The 14,668-nt window shown below is 39.8% G+C and overlaps 1 long non-coding RNA gene across 1 annotated transcript; it reads left to right on the forward strand.

Moving 5' to 3' along the window:
* The first annotated feature begins 10,932 nt into the window (after window positions 1-10,932).
* LOC137042063 (uncharacterized) lies at window positions 10,933-14,138 on the forward strand. Its single transcript, XR_010898210.1, has 3 exons — window positions 10,933-11,082; window positions 11,521-11,777; window positions 13,666-14,138. It is a non-coding gene; the product is annotated as an uncharacterized lncRNA (long non-coding RNA).
* The last annotated feature ends 530 nt before the right edge of the window (window positions 14,139-14,668 follow it).

Raw genomic sequence — 14,668 nt, forward strand, 5'->3', positions numbered from 1 at the left:
AGTGTGTAGTTGGTTAGACATAAATCTGGTAAATGAAATGCCATTTTGTGCAAAAGTTTGATTTTGAGAATGCCATATGTAGTTTTTGTTGCAGTGCTTAATTTTGCAAGATATATGAGGTGTTTTGCAGTTTGGGTGTGTGGTTTTGTGAAGCCTAGTTTGCAAAATTGTGTGTCAGCAATTAGAAAAAACTGGCCCACAGACTTTTGAAGGAACCTCAAGTGCATGCATGTATAAGGAGCCCTGTGTTTACACTGATTTAAACAAGCATTCATGTGTGTATTTGGAGACTTGAATGGACACATGTCAGGACAGATTGCTGTGAGTTTTCTGAATGCCAAAAAAAACTGCAAAAGACAGAATCAGAGAGAGAGTCTAAGAGACAAAAAGCACGGCTGTGACTGTGAGTCAGATAGAAACAGAGACGGAGATGATGCTAAGGAAGTCAGATAGCGAAGAAATGACTTCAGAATAGAGAACAGCAGAAAGTAAGTCAAAGGCTGAGAAGAGAAGTCATTTGACCTGAAGAAAGTCTAGAGAAACATGTTATTGTGCTTTCATACTACAGGAAACCTAATGGAGGTCTCATTTATTATTCATTCAGTTTGAAAGTATCTCCTAAAATGTCCTATGGAGAATTAAAAATTGACACAAATGTTGAGTTGGCATACAGTGAGAGTATTTTTGTGATCTCTGACTTCTGGTTGCAGACCTCGGTATCTTTAGCATATCTGAGCAAAGCTGTTGAGATCTCTTGTAAAACTTAGTGAGAAACATCTAAAGCAGGAATGTAAAAAATGATTGATAAATGAAAAAAAAAACGATTAATGAATCTCAGCAAAGAGATTTGCTGATTTGCACAAAATGCCTTCTTGGGCATATTATAATTTGCATAAAGTAAATTAAATGTATCGAATCACTACATTATTTTCATGATTTTTTTCCGCATTTTATTTTTATTTATCATGGTATGTTGCAATTCCTTAAATTAATACCGATCTTAATTAAAAGAACCAGACAAATGAAAATGTCCAAACATTCTCATTATTGTGTTTCAGAACTTTGAATGACATTTGCTCACATTAACGTAATGAGACACTTAAGGGGCAAGATGAGCCTAATTGTCATGAAAATAATTTGACCGAGAAACACATCCTAATGGTTCCTAAATGGGCTTTATTTTCTTTAGCACAATAACTGCATCTGGCTTTGGGGTTGAAAAATAATGAGCTTTAGATATTTTCAGATTAAACGATTGCTTTGCATTGTTTTTGTTAAAACATAAGAGAGTGAGAGAAAGGTTGAGTGATTTGTATTCACATTTGTCTGGTGTAATTTGACTTGATGCATATCCACATCTCTGTCTGTTCCCCTGCAGCGCTACAGATAATGACCTGACCTCAGATCCTCATTCTCAGTGTGATGGCCGTCAGTCTGCACATCTGTCCACTGTCATTAAAGTCACCGTGAGCTGTGTGTGTGTGTGTGTGTGTGTGTGTGTGTGTGTGTGTGTGTGTGTGTGTGTGTGTGTGTGTGTGTGTGTGTGTGTGTGTGTGTGTGTGTGTGTGTGTGTGTGTGTGTGTGTGTGTGTGTGTGTGTGTGTGTGTGTGTGTGTGTGTGTGTGTGTGTGTGTGTGAATATGTTTGATGTATGTTTCTGTTTTGCTTTGTGAAATGCTTTGGCAATATGTACCCATGTATGTCATGCCAATAAAGCACAATTGAATTTGAGTGAGTGAGTGAGTGAGTGAGTGAGTGAGTGAGTGAGTGAGTGAGTGAGTGAGTGAGTGAGTGAGTGAGTGAGTCAGTGAGTCAGTGAGTCAGTGAGTCAGTGAGTCAGTGAGTTATTCAGTGAGTGAGTCAGTGAGTGAGTGAGTGAGGGAGGGAGTGAGTCAGTGAGTCAGTGAGTCAGTGAGTGAATAAGTTATTCAGTGAGTGAGTGAATGAGTTATTCAGTGAGTGAGTCAGTGAGTGAGTCAGTGAGTGAGTGAGTTATTCAGTGAGTGAGTGAGTTATTCAGTGAGTGAGTGAGTTATTCAGTGAGTGAGTGAGTTATTCAGTGAGTCAGTGAGTGAGTGAGTGAGTGAGTGAGTGAGTGAGTGAGTGAGTGAGTGAGTGAGTGAGTGAGTGAGTGAGTGAGTGAGTCAGTGAGTGTGTGAGTGAGTGAGTCAGTGAATGAGTTATTCAGTGAGTGAGTGAGTTATTCAGTGAGTGAGTCAGTGAGTGAGTGAGTTATTCAGTGAGTCAGTGAGTGAGTGAGTTATTCAGTGAGTCAGTGAGTGAGTGAGTTATTCAGTGAGTGAGTGAGTGAGTGAGTGAGTGAGTGAGTGAGTGAGTGAGTGAGTGAGTGAGTGAGTGAGTGAGTGAGTGAGTGAGTGAGTGAGTGAGTTATAAAGTGAGTGAGTTATAAAGTGAGTGAGTCAGTGAGTGAGTGAGTGAGTGAGTGAGTGAGTGAGTGAGTGAGTGAGTGAGTGAGTGAGTGAGTGAGTGAGTGAGTGAGTGAGTGAGTGAGTGAGTGAGTGAGTGAGTGAGTGAGTGAGTCAGTGAGTGGGTGAGTGAGTGAGTGCGTGAGTGAGTCAGTGAGTGAGTGAGTCAGTGAGTCAGTGAGTCAGTGAGTGAATGAGTTATTCAGTGAGTCAGTGAGTGAGTGAGTGAGTGAGTCAGTCAGTCAGTGAGTCAGTGAGTGAGTGAGTGAGTGAGTGAGTGAGTGAGTGAGTGAGTGAGTGAGTGAGTGAGTGAGTGAGTGAGTGAGTGAGTCAGTGAGTGAGTGAGTGAGTCAGTGAGTGAGTGAGTGAGTGAGTGAGTGAGTGAGTGAGTGAGTGAGTGAGTGAGTGAGTGAGTGAGTGAGTGAGTGAGTGAGTGAGTGAGTGAGTGAGTGAGTCAGTGAGTGAGTGAGTGAGTCAGTGAGTCAGTGAGTGAGTGAGTGAGTGAGTGAGTGAGTGAGTCAGTGAGTGAGTGAGTGAGTGAGTCAGTGAGTGAGTCAGTCAGTCAGTGAGTGAGTGAGTGAGTGAGTGAGTGAGTGAGTGAGTCAGTGAGTGAGTGAGTGAGTAAGTGAGTGAGTGAGTGAGTGAGTCAGTGAGTGAGTGAGTCAGTGAGTGAGTCAGTCAGTCAGTGAGTGAGTGAGTGAGTGAGTGAGTGAGTGAGTGAGTGAGTGAGTGAGTGAGTGAGTGAGTCAGTGAGTGAGTGAGTGAGTGAGTGAGTGAGTAAGTGAGTGAGTGAGTCAGTCAGTGAGTGAGTGAGTGAGTGAGTCAGTGAGTGAGTGAGTCAGTCAGTCAGTCAGTGAGTGAGTGAGTGAGTGAGTGAGTGTTTGGTTGCATTTTTGTGTGTATTTGTGTGTGTTTATGTGTACGTTTGTGAGTGCGTGCGTGCGTGCATGTGTGTGTGTGTTTGGCAGGATTTCCCGTGGATGCTGCTCTGCTCTTGAGCGCTCTGTCTCGGTCTCAGCTGGCCTGTGTTCTTCTTTAAATTGGATTAATTGAAGAAATGAGATGTTGTCTCATCCTCCACTGCTGCCCTTTCATCTCATTGGCCATTAATGGAGTTCTTCCTCTCGCACACATGCACAGTGTGTGCTTTATTTGAGCAAATCTTTATCTGTTGTGCTGTCGAAAACAACACAGCATGAACAAATATAAGGAGATTATGGCATGTTTAATACATTTGAAAACAGCAATGGGTCTGAATAAAATCATGTTTCTTATTCAGCAAAGCGAGATGGTGTCAGTAGGATTTTTTTAATGTTTAATTGAAATATTCTCAATAAAATTAAATTATATGAAGTCTATAAGTTATGCAAAAATGGAAAACTCCATGTACTCAACCTCTTGTCATTTCTAACCTGTAGTCATTCTGACTACTTTTACTATACCTTTTTTTTCTAGCGCTTTACAAGTTATGGTTACTGTATACTGTAAAAAAAAATGTTCAGGCTATCTCTTGAAGACTCCGTGTAAACAGTGTAAATACTCAACACTTTAGATGCTCAGAGCAAGAAGAAATGTAGTCTCCACGTGCTAGAACAGCCACTGTAGCCCACGTCAGCTGACCTGTTTGAGTTGTGCTTTTGGCCTGCAGCCGTTTTATTAACGGGCCTGAATGGTTTTTCACACGTGTCTACTCTTGCTTGTCTTTGGAATTGTGTTCTTGGCTCAGGGGATGTTTTTGTTGCAAGAACGCACCAGTTTTTTTATGCTTAGCTGGAATACATTATAAGACTCAGTCTGGATCCTCTGACTGAAACCACATTAATCTCAGCCGGGGTGACGCGTGAAGCCACAGGGCCCTTCCAGCAGATTATTTGCAATTACCAGCTGGTCATGATGGAGCTCGGCTTCCAGCGGAGAACAGGAGGACACTGGTACTGGAGTAGCAGGGATATACTGACACCTGCTGGAGGATATTGAGAATACAGGCTGGAAAAATATTACAAATCTGTTTATCTGTTTTATGTGTTAAAATTGGCACTAAAAACCTACAGTGTACAATACACTGATCAGACATAACATCATGACCTAATCTTGTGTTGGTCCCTCTTTTGCTGCCAAAGCAGCCCTGACCCGTCGAGGCATGGACTCCACTAGACCCCTGAAGGTGTGCTGTGGTATCTGGCACCAAGATGTTAGCAGCAGATCCTTTAAGTCTTGTAAGTTGTGAGGTGGGGCCTCCATGGATCGGACTTGTTTGTTCAGCTCATCCCACAGATGCTCGATTGGATTGAGATCTGGGGAATTTGGTGGCCAAGTCAACGCCTCAAACTTGTTGTGCTCCTCAAACCCTGAAGCATTTGTGCTTTGTGTCAGGAGCATTATCCTGCTGGAAGAGCCACAGCCACCAGAATACGGTTTCCATGAAAGGCTGAACATGGTCTCAGCAATGCTTAGGTAGGTGGAGCGTGTCAAAGTAACATCCACATGGATGGAGGACCCAAGGTTTCCCAGCAGAACATTGCCCAAAGCATCACACTGCCTCCGCCGGCTCGCCTTCTTCCCATAGTGCATCCTGGGGCCATGTGTTCCTCAGGTAAGCCACACACACACACACCCGGCCATCCACGTGATGTAAAAGAAAACGTGATTCCTCAGACCAGGCCACCTTCTTCCACTGCTCCTTGGTCCAGTTCTGATGCTCACGTGCCACTGTTGGTGCTTTCGGCGGGGTCAGGGGTCAGAGGTCACCCTGACTGGTCAGCGGCTATGCCCCCCCCGTACCCAACAAACTGAGCTGCTCTGTGTATTCTGACAGCGTTCTATCAGAACCAGCATTAACTTCTGGAGCAGTTTGAGCTCCAGTAGCTCGTCTGTTTGATCGGACCACACGGGCCAGCCTTCGCTCCCCACGTGCATCACTGAGCCTTGGCCGCCCATGACCCTGTGGCCGGTTCTCCACTGTTCCTTCCTTGGAGCACTTTTGATAGATACTGACCACTGCAGACCGGGAACAGCCCACAAGAGCTGCAGTTTTGGAGATGCTCTGACCCAGTCGTCTGGTTCGAGGACAAAATGTTCACTTGCTGCCTAATATATCCCACCCACTAACAGGTGCCGTGATAAAGAGATCATCAGGGTTATTCACTTCACCTGTTAGTGATCATAATATTATGCCTGATCGGTGTATATCTATAGATGGAGATACATATTTTTATTCTGTATTCTATATACTTTAGTCTATAATGTCATGCTGTCCACCAGATGTCTATGTTTTATTACACGGTAAAACTGGACATGGCAGTTTTCACATTGTCACACAGAAGCACAAGATGATATACAGTGACTCTGTGTGTGTTGGAATATTCTGCATCACTATCACTATCACAAATGTTTATTAATTATTAATCTGGGTGTGCTGTGCTCGTGTGATGGCACACTTCACTCTAAAGCGCATTGCAGCAGCGCAGTAGAGGACAGGACAAACCAGAGAGGTGTTTTACTGGAGAAACGGGTTAGAAACTGGGGCAGAAAGAATGGGTCCTCCAGAGAGCAGAGCATGGGGAACTACGCTGAGGCTTTCAACTTACTCTTAAAACTATATATACACACATTCAACTCAAAAGCAATAAATACAGTTGATGAATATACTGAGGCTTTCAACATCAGCTTGCACTATTCTGAATGGGATACGATATGCACAATCACCGGCCATCCATGATGTGAATCTCCTGTTCTAGCACATCCCAAAGCTGCTGGATTGAGATCTGGTGACTTTGAGATCATCTGAGCTTTGTGACACAGTTATCCTGCTGGAAGTATCAGAAGATGTGAACACTGTGGTCATAAACGATGGTCATGGTCAGCAACAATACTCAGGTCGGCTGTTGTGTTTAAACAATGGCCATGGTCAGCAACAATATGTGAACGACGCACCATTCCTAAATGAACCCGTCTCTTGCGTTATACCATGAAATTTTGAATATTCCGATCTAATATGATTTCTGAGCTGTAATGTTGCCAGAATAATAATCATACACTGTGTGTTAATAGGCCAGAGGAGAACTGAGTCTGGTTTCTCCCAAGGTTTATTTTTCTCCATCATGCCCTGATGGAGTTTGGGTTCCTTTGGTCGCCTTTGGCTTGGCTTGCCCAGTTGGGGATACTAAAATTATGATCAAAGTTATTCAACTAAATATACAAATAAAATGTATGAATTAGGTCTTATTTAATTCTATAAACTATAATACAGATCTGCCAACATTGTCGCTCTATGATAAATTAAAATAAGCTGATAACATCACAGTTTTCTCCAGAACGACTGTACAGCCAAATCACATTTTGTTGCAATATTGTCCTGTTTAACACTGTGAATCGTGATTGTAAAACCGCAATATAAATAAAGTTGATTGATTGATTGATTGATTGATTGATTGATTGATTGATTGATTGATTGAATGATTGATTGATTGATTGATTGATTGATTGATTGATTGATTGATTGATTGATTGATTGATTGATTGATTGATTGATTGATTGATTGATCGATCGATCGATCGATTGATTGAACAATACTCAGGTCGGCTGTGGTGTTTAAATGATGCTCAGTAGGTACTAAGAGGCCCAAAGTGTGCCAAGAAAAGCCCATATTAAAGCACCAGCAGCCTGAACCGCTGATACAAGGCAGGATGGATCCATGCTTTCATGTTGTTTACATCAAATTATGAATTTCTTCCAAGAGAATAACAACGTTTGTTCCCACTTTTTGGTTTATTACTCTCCGTCCTTATTCACTTTGATCCAGATTTTATCAGCAGGACCTTAAATAGAGAAGATGTGCTGGAGATACTCTGACTATTGTATGCCCTTTCCCTTGGGAATCACACACGTGTCCTAGGAAAAATAAATCCAACTTGTTTTGCTGCAACACTGCTATTAGGTAAAGAGAGTCGTTCTCGTTCTGTGCCTTTGCTGTACATGTGTTGACTGTGGTTTGGTGTTTGATGAACACCTGTAAAACCTCACCAACACCCACGTTTGTGGAGCTTCTGAAAGACATGAACTCTTCTGATCTGAGAAACAGGCACAAAAGCAGTGGAGGAGAAAAGCGGAAGGAGAAAAGGCTTTTGAGAGGAGGGTTGATAGAGAGCAGAAATGCGTGAGCGCAGCAGGAGACGCAGGGGCCTCAGGGGGCCCCACTCAAAGGACTCTTAACATGCAGCAGGCATATTCCTGAATGCAGAACAACCTTATCATGGCACAGGGTCATGTGAAGAGCGTCTGTGCATATCTGTGTGTGTGTGTGTGTGTGTGTGTGTGTGTGTGTGTGTGTGTGTGTGTGTGTGTGTGTGTGTGTGTGTGTGTGTGTGTGTGTGTGTGTGTGTGTGTGTGTGTGTGTGTGTGTGTGTGTGTGTGTGTGTGTGTGTGTGTGTGTGTGTGTGTGTGTGTGTGTGTGTGTGTGTGTGTGTGTGTCTGTGTGTGTGTCTGTGTGTGTGTCTGTGTGTGTGTGTGTCTGTGTGTGTGTCTGTGTGTCTGTCCAGGTAAACCCTACATTATGGGGACAAAATTTCCCCACAAAGATGGCAATACATGAAATCCTTGTGCGGACATTTTTGGTCCCATGAGGAAAACATCTTATAAATCATACTAAAGTTGTTTTTTGAAAAATAAAAATGCCTGTAGTTTTGTGTGATGGGTAGGTTTAGGGGTAGGGTTAGTGTAAGGGGAGAGAAGAAGTTTATACAGTTTAAAAACTATTATCTCTATGGAGTGTCCACACAAAGAAAGTGAACCAGAAGTAGAAATATGTATATATATTATTCTATTTAGAAAATTAACTTTAATTGTTAAATGGACAATCTTGTAAGAGCACTTCATTTCCCAGAATGCTCTAGTTAATCCACATACAGTCTGAAAACAATGTGGTGCTGTATGACAAAATCGGATGGCGGTTAAGTATTGAATTTAGATCAGATAAATATGTTTAATTAGTTTATATGTTATATCAGATAATAAACAAGCATAATGAATCAAAACTCTATTATCTATTTTTTTATGTATGCGTTTGGGATAAATATATGCAGCCCTGCACATGAAATGCAGTAAACTACCAGTACAATGTAAAAATTTGGTTGGTTTTTGTTGGTTTAACTTAAAAAAGTAAGTAACCTGGTTGCCTTGAAATTTTGAGTTTAAAGGAAATGTGTTTAATTAATAGAAACTCAAAATATTTTTGTATCTGAACCACATAAAAAATGTGATAAATCATGAAAATAGCACTATTTGGCATGTTTCACTGCATCATCAGAAATAAAACACACAATTACCCAATAGGCTTACAAAATCTTTTAATGATATTTGAATAAAGGTTGTCGAATCTCAAAACATTTTCATTTTATTAACTCAAAATTTTAAGGCAACCAGGTAACTTTTTTTCTAAATAATTGTTTACAGTTGTCACATACAGTTTTTTCACCTACTATATATTAAGGAAATATGGGATGTCGGATGCAGCCATAATCTGGAGATTAAATAGAGTTCTGTGTATTTGAGAAAACCGGGTGACTTTTTAGTGTTTAATCCTCTGATATATTTCTGTTATGTTGAAGTTTTGAGGGTTTCCATTTGTGGTGAAGAGTGGAGATTGTGTTTGAGTTCAGGCAGAAGCAGAAAGCAGATGTATCTCCAACTCTCTTTTTCTACAGTTCTATCACCCCTCACATTATTCACACGTTTATCGTGTCCACTAATGATGATCTGTTGGGCTGCTCTGACTTTATTATGTTCAGGATTCTGATGCTCAAAAACGTTTGAATACAGTTTCATTTAATGTTAAGAAAACCCGTTATCCAGTTCATAGAACCACCATCCACAATCAAATGAGTTCAGTGGAAGAAGGAAAGTCAAGTGGGTTTGGAACAACACAGGGGTAGGTAAATGATTTGTTGGATGAACTAAACCTTTCATATTTTTTTACGCAATGCTGGAATGGTTTGCAGCTGCTCAGATCCTCTGGCCGTGAGTGTTTGAACCGCAGAGCTGCTGTAATTCTGCTGAAGTTACACTTTTACTGCTGAGTAGAAACTTCCCTCATCTAAAGCTCCAATCCTCTCTCATGACCTTATTAGAACCGCACGAGTCTGACTCTCACAGACTGCGTTTGTGATGCTAGTCATCAGTGCATTGCATTAAAATTGCATCCCTTGATGTCAGTTCATCAGTCTCCTCCAGCCCTGAACATGTGCTTCCTATCAACAAAAGGAAGCACTTGTTCAACTATTTCTAAGATAGTCAGTGTTTTTTCTAAAGTGTGGGATTAACTTGTCTGATCATTTAGAAAAGCATAATTTGAAGTGTCAGTTATATCAGGAATGTTGTTTGTTCAAATCACCCTTGCAATGCTTTATTCCAGTAAGAAATAAATTCCCAAGGGAGATTGAGTTTGAGAACAGCACCACCTACTGGTGAAAAGTGATCTGCTAATCCTCTTTGGACTTTTGAACTGATTGTCATAGAAGTTCTGCTGTCTTCTCAATCTTTGTGTCATGCTTAATGTCATGTAACATATTTGTTTCTATAAAAAATTATATAAAAAATAAATTATTCAGCTCTGGGTTTCTTAATTGGGTTTTTTGTTGGAACTGCATGGGGGTTTGAATACTGTCATTCATGGCACAGATCCAGACTTCTACATTTAGTTCATTTTGCAGACTAAGCTTTTAATAGCCGTTGACTCAATACTAATGTTCAAAATTACCTGGTGAAAAGTTTAGGAAGCGTCTTGAAATCACAAATCCGTTAAAATTGGAAACGGTACCCTACACTGTAAAAAAATATATGTTCAATAAGTTATGACAACATATGTTTTTACATTGTTTTAACTCATCAAAATAAGTTAAGAAACATTAAACTTGTTTTTATTAGTTATACAAGATGTAAATCATTTTTTTAAAGTCAGTTTAACATAATTTAAGTTGAAATAACTTAAACATCCACGTCGATTGTACTGCAAAAGTTCAAAATTTTCCTTTTTTACAGTGTAGTGAAAAAAAGTATACTAAGTATACTTGCGGCCAGACTCATTTTCAGTATACTTGAAGTGTGTTAATGACTAGTTAACTTGAAGTGTGCTATTTTGACACAACTAATTTTGTACTAAGTATATTTAAGTTGTAATTAAATTGTGTTAAAGCACAACTTTAAGTGTATTTAGTGTACTTTTGTGTGCTAAATTGGAACAACTTAAGTTGTTCAGTATGTTTTATTTGTATTATAAGTATAGTTTATTCGTGTTATAGTATTGTTTTGCATTCAAAAATAAATTGGAAATAAATCTAATAAAGATAAGCTTGCTGGAATAATCGAATAATCAAAAAATCGTCTGATTGATAGTTTAGACTTTTTACGGTGGCCGAGAGAGCTCAACACACTGCAACTGAAGAAAACATGCAAATAGAAAAAAACACACCAGCGAAATAAGAAAAATTCATCACTTTGACAACACATGTGCTGCAATAGTTCACGATGCAAACAAATACCACAGCAAAAATGCTGCAATTAGCACAGACCACACCGGAAATGCTTCAAAGAAACTCCACCATGTGGCGAATCTGGCTGGGGCCGTTTATTGCTCATCAGTGGTGTTGTCAGTGACCTGAATGTGAGTTTTTCACTTTATTTTAACATCCTGATCGTATGTGCGTGTGTGTATTTGTTTGCAGTGTGAACTTGTGCAGCACATGAGTTATCAAATGAAGATGTTTCATTTGCATGTTTTCTTCAGCTCTCTTGGCCATCGTGCTTTTTATCAAGTAAAGGGCCTTATAGAATCATTTTTTTCAAAATCCCCTTCAGGTTTTGACACTTCTTTAATAACGTTTATGCTGTTAGTTATATATCAAGATAAACACTTAGGCTACTGGACTGAAGAAACGTGGGTTTTCATCTTCGAGTATGAGCTCCAAATTCTTACTATATTAGGCTATGAGTGATAAAAGCCTAACGTATCAAACACTGATACTCAACATACTGATGCTTTTTTATGATTTTGTCAAAATCTTTAATAAACTGTTCAATCTATTGTGTATAATCTTTACAGGGTTTCGGGTTGACTTGCTCATTTTTTCTGAATGAGTCTTCTACTATTGCGTGACTGTCTCTATTAGTCATCCTTCCACTCCGCTGGACTCTCTCTCTCCGACAGCGCCGTACCTCAGTCTGACCCCCGCGGCGGCACAAGATGATGAAGACGGAGATGCGAAGGGTCATCTGTGCGGCACCCAAAAATAAAACCAGAAAAGTCAAACGGAGACTGACCAGTGACTACGTTTCAGAAATGATACAAGCAATGATACTGTGAGTTCTTTCATGAGAAAAAAACAGTATAGTTTGCATTAAAGTCACCATAAAATCAAAGTGGACCAATCTTATTGTTCGTGTCCTTCAAATTAATTTTAAGTTAGTTCACCCAAAAATCAAATTGATGTCATTAACTCCTCACCCTCATGTCGTTCCTCACCCGTAAGACCTCCGTTCATCTTCACACACAGTTTAAGATATTTTATATTTAGCCCGAGAGCGTATGCAAGTGTATGCACACTATACTGTCCATGTCGAGAAAGGGAATAAAAACATCATCACAGTAGTCCATATGAGACATCAGTGGGTTAATTAGAGTCTCTTGAAGCAGAGAAAATACATTTGGGTCCAAAAATAACAAAAACTACGACTTTATTCAGCATTGTCTTCTCTTCCGTGATTGTTTTCAATCATCAAATAAAGATTCAAAGCAGCTTATGAATCAGCCTATCGATTCATGATTCGGATCGCCAATGTCACGTGACTTCAGCAGTTTGACACGCGATCCGAATCAAGAATCGATACGTTGATTCATAACCATTTGAATTTTTTTTTTTTTTTTTGAGGGTTGAAGACAATGCTGAATAAAGTCGTAGTTTTTGTTATTTTTGGACCCAAATGTATTTTCTCTGCTTCAAGAGACTCTAATTAACCCACTGATGTCTCATATGGACTACTGTGATGATGTTTTTATTCCCTTTCTGGACATGGACAGTATAGTGTGCATACACTTGCATACGCTCTCGGACTAAATATAAAATATCTTAAACTGTGTGAAGATGAACGGAGGTCTATTGGGTGTGGAACGACATTAGGGCGAGTCATTAATGACATACCGGTACATTTCATTTTTGGGTGAACTAACACTTTAAAGGAATAATGTGACTAGAAATGGTGATGTGGTGCTTGCAAATTTGCCGTCATAATGTGCCAGTATTTGCTAAGTCATTGTTAAGATGTCATGAGTGTCTTTTAGAGAGTTTTGGGTGGTTGTGCATGTAGAAAATAATGATTATTAATGTCAGGAATGAGTTAAACACTAAAGATTAATTCTCAGGGGTTTGGTCAAATCAATAACCCTATATTGAGCCTCATAAGAAACAAGCTCCAGGGTAAAAAACCCAACAAAAACATTTCAATGTAAACGAAACGTTCTTATAAAAAAAATGCAATTCAATGTGTTACTTGCCACTTTTCTCAGTGTGCAGGATTTTACAGTGATTTAGAGATGCATTTCTCAAAGTAGTATGCGTTAGACCAAACATAATTGAAGAGCACTAAACATCCCGGGGCGGTCTGCAGGAGAGATTCGGTGAGCTGTCCCTGACTCACGATCAGAGACCTCAATGTCGGACCGCTGGTGTAATGAACTGATGGCTAATGTGCTCTTCTTCAGTCTTTTTATTCCCTGGCCTCGTTGTATAACCTTTTATGTGTTCGTTGCTAATGCTCAGAAAACTTTTGGGGTTAGATGATCTAGTATTGTTTAGATGGACTCCAGGATGGAGGTCAGATCACATGCAAACCTTCTCGCAGCTTTAGCAAAGGAGCAAAACTACAGCTCGTCTCGTCTGTTCTTTCTTGGCTCTTCTTCTTCTTCTGACCCAGGATCTGGGTAACACAAAAACTACCCAAACACTGGGTTGCTACATCTGACCCAGGATCAGGGGAGATGACCCAAAAGGCTCAACCTAGGATTTGGGTAGAAAAAATAAGCCAAGATTTTTTTTAGCGTGTATGAAGAAGAAATATAGTCAGTTGTATTATTAGCATCAGCTCTTTAACTGGTCTTAAATCAATTACATGGTTTAACAAAATGCCCTGCAGTAATTTGATGATCTATGTCATTTCCTCAGGATTTATCTCCTTCCTGTTTGTTTAACAGATGTAAATAAGGCTGCTGTACCCAAAGAAAGATGTTCTCTGGTTGTGCAGATGCCACGCGTGTGACACCGCTGGCCGGCGAGCCCAAGCTGGATTCAGACGTAATGGATTTGATTCTCTTCCTCCAGGCCATTTTCTGAGCTGGTGGAAAATGAGACCGCAATGGATCTTGCTCAACTCAACTCGGTATGACTGATTGTTTTTTCAGGGGGAGAACCCCCAGACCCCCCACAAAGCAATTTCCCCACCTATCATATTTTGCCTTAGCCGCTACTGACCCACCCACTTTTTTTTTTGCTTCCGATGCCCATGTGCTAACTAATATAACCAGAGTCTGCATACCTGTTTATGTTGGTCAAAAGTCTACTTTTGGCTATTTTTATTTTATTGATAACTTATAGTGCAAATGTTTAGGCTACTTATTATTACACCCCTTTATTTGAAGCATGCGATATCTATTTAAACTCTGAAGAATCCAGAAGGCATAAATAAAGGTTTTTCAGTAAAGTTTCGGTCATGTTTTAATTTAGAGACGAGAAATCAGTGAAATCAAATATGATAAAATTGGCGTTATACACTGTAAAAAAAAATATTGTTGGTTTAACTTTAAAAAGTAAGTAACCTGGTTGCCTTAATTTTGAGTTTATTGAAATAAAAAATTTGAGTTCATATAATGAAAGAAATTAGTTTAATAAATAGAAACCTAAAATATTATTGCATCTGAACCACATAAAATATGTGATAAATCATGAAAATAACATAATTTGGCATGTTTCACTGCATCTTCACAAATAAAACACACATTTACCCAATATGCTTACTAAATGTAGAAGCAAAAGTAGTCCAAGGCACTCGATGGGTGTATTGAGAAAGTTAAAAAGCCTTTATTTTTTCATGGCTTAAACATTTAAAAATTGGTGACAGGTACACCGACACGCCTACACGCGGCTTTATACGCCTTCGTCAGGGTGTGTCTGTGTCACATGTAAAGGCGTGTAAAGCCA

This window comes from Pseudorasbora parva, chromosome 15, assembly GCF_024679245.1.
Source record: "Pseudorasbora parva isolate DD20220531a chromosome 15, ASM2467924v1, whole genome shotgun sequence".
Taxonomy (NCBI): domain Eukaryota; kingdom Metazoa; phylum Chordata; class Actinopteri; order Cypriniformes; family Gobionidae; genus Pseudorasbora; species Pseudorasbora parva.